Source organism: Cebus imitator, unplaced genomic scaffold (assembly GCF_001604975.1).
Source record: "Cebus imitator isolate Cc_AM_T3 unplaced genomic scaffold, Cebus_imitator-1.0 Scaffold244, whole genome shotgun sequence".
NCBI classification, from domain to species: Eukaryota; Metazoa; Chordata; class Mammalia; order Primates; family Cebidae; genus Cebus; species Cebus imitator.
In genome coordinates, this window is record NW_016107559.1 from 2,997,434 (window position 1) to 3,000,513 (window position 3,080).

The following is a 3,080-nucleotide window of genomic DNA, read 5'->3' on the forward strand; positions in this document are numbered from 1 at the left end:
TAATTTGAGGAAGGCCAGAGTGGGTAAGCAATAGTCCCTATATCCCCAATATAACAACATTCTTATTTTTTTAAAAAATCCCTTATATGTATATCAAAAAGAAAACAAATTGTTCTACTAAAAAGACATGCATGTGTATGTTTACCACAGCACTACTCAGAATAGCAAAGACATGGAATCAACCTAGATGCCCATCAATTGTGTATTGGATAAAGAAAATACACATATATACCATGGAATACTATGCAGTCATAAAAAAGAACAAAATTATGTCCTTTGCAGCAACATAGATGGAGCTGGAGACTATTATTCCAAGTGAATTAAGGCAGTAGCAGAAAAATAAAGACTACATGTTCTCATTTATAAGTGGGAACTAAATATTGGGTCCTCAAAGATATAAAGATGGCAACAATAGGCACTGTTAGAACAAATAGAGGGAGGAGGGAGTGGGGCAAGGTTTTAAAAACTAACTGGATACTGTGCTCACTATCTAGGTGACAGGATCATTCATATCCCAAACCTCAGATGCATGTAATATACCCATGTAAAAAAACCTGCACGTGTACTCCCTGAATCTAAAATGAAAGTTGAAATTATTCTGAGAAAAATCCCTTATATGTGTACTCTGTCCAGTTCCAAATGGAATTGGAGGTTCATTGATTCATTTACCAACAAACATCATCTGAGTCCAGGATAGTGTTGGGAGCCCTGTGCTAGGCACCGGGGACACAGAGATGATTCTGCACTAAAGAATTGATAATTTATCAGTGAGATAATCCAGACATGAAAACAGCATACAACAAGATAAGGTGGAATAAAGGCCACAAAGAGAGATGAAATTCAAGGTTAGAGAAATTCAAAGAGAGAGAGGTCACCCGTCAAATAAATATTTATTTTATACTATATCAAATCTAGTTATTACTAATTGAGCATGATGATAACAGTCTTTAAAATTCTTTCCACATTTGAATCATAATTAAAAAGAATCTGTCCAGCACACATCACCTGGTCTTGGGCACACGAAGTGTATGTCCAAATGTAATGTACAGCATCTATGGTTCAAAGCTCAATGTTAAGTACGTTAGTGATGATGTTACAACTGATGGGGACAGCATAAAATAGCCCCTGCCACCTGTTGGTGGGTTGAAAGGATCTGTCAGTTTTGGAGTTTTAATGAATGTAATCTTTATTGGCAAAGTAGCTAACTCACCTCCTGGAACTTTTCTGCAAAATTGGAAGTTATTATCCCGCTCACTTTTTTGCCTTCTTCTTTTCCTCCTCCTCCAGCTTCTCCTCCTCCTTCTCTTTTTCTTCCTCCAATTCCTCCCTCTTCTTCTCCTTTTCTTCCTAACCTTCCCCCTCCTCTCTCCTCCTTCTTCTCCTCCCCTTTCATCTCCTCCCCTTTCATCTCCTCCATCTTAACATTTTAAAATTGAGGTGTAATTCACATAACAGATGAATGATAAGTGAAACTCACCATTTTAAATTTTGCAATTCAGCTTTTTAAGTATATTCATAAAGTTGTACCAACTATCAGCTCTATCTAGTTCCAGAACATTTTTTTTTCTCACAATACCCTACCCCATTAAAAAAAACACAAAAGCCCATAGCTTTAAGCTATTGCTCTCTAAGTTCCTCATCTTTGCCCTAGACAAAAACTGATTTGTCTCTATGGATTTGCCTATTTTGGATATTTGTATCAGTAGAATCACACATTGCATGTTGTTTTTTTAAATCTGATTCTTTCACTTAGCATAGTATTTTCAAAGCTCATCCATATTGTGGCGTGTATCAGTACTTCATTCCTTTGTATGGCTGAATAAAATATATCACAATTTGATTATCCATTTATCAGTTGAAGGACATTTGGATTATTTCCACTTTTTGGCTATTGTGAATAATGCTTCTATAAGCATTTGTGTACAACTTTTTGTGTAAACATATGTTTTTATTTCTCTTTGGTATATATCTATGAGTTGAATTTCTGAGTTATATGGCAACTCTACGTTAAAACTTTTGAGAAGCTACCAGACTGTTTTTCAAAGCAGCCACATCTTTTTGCATTCCCATCAGTGATGTAAGAGGATTCCAGTTTCTATTCATCTTCACCAACACTTCTTCCTGTCTGTCATTTAAATTAAAGCCATCCTAATGGGTATGAAGTTGTATTTATCTGTAGCTTTGAGTATATTTCCTTGATGGCTAATGATGAACATTTTTACATGTGCTTATTGTATATATGTATATTTTCATTGGAGAAATGTCTATTGGAATCCTTTGTCAATTTTTAATGGGGTTTTTCTTATTAAGTTCTAAGACTTCTTTCTGTATTGTAAATACAAGTCTCATCAGATATGTGATTTGCAAATATCTTCTAATCTGTGAATTGTCTTTTCACATACTTGATGCTCTTTAAAGCACAAATATTTTCCATGTCGATAAAGTCCACTTTATCTTTTTTCTTTAGTTGTTTGTGCTTTTGGTATCATACCTAATAAGGTTTGCTTAATTCGAGGTCATGAAGATTAACTCTCATATTTTCTTTTAAGAGTTTTATAGCTTTGGCCTTTACATTTAGGTCTTTTGCCCATTTGGAGTTAATTTTTGCACTGTATATGGTGTGACAGAGGAGTCAAACTTGATTCTTCTGCATGCAGATATCCAGTTTATCCAGGAGTATTTGTTTCAAAGACCATTCTTTTGCTTTTTCGTCTTGGCATCCTTATCAAACTTCATTTTATATCTTGATCAACACAGGATATACTCACACAGAGATTTGGGAGAAAGCTACCATGCCATTCTAGATGAGGGATCTGGGCATCCAGATAATCCTGGTAATTGTATTACGTTGGTGCAAAAAAGTAATTGTGGGTTTTGCCGTAACTTTCAATGGCAAAAACTGCAATTACTTTTGCACCAACGTAACATATTTAAGATGGGAGAAATAACAACTAAACAATAAGTAATAAGTTAAAAAAAAAGTATGTCAGTTCTCTGTGAGTAGGTCCAAGTTTTTGTTTTATTATCCATTCTAATACTAAGAGTATGCTAAAGACTAGAGGTTGGCATGTAGCAAAAAT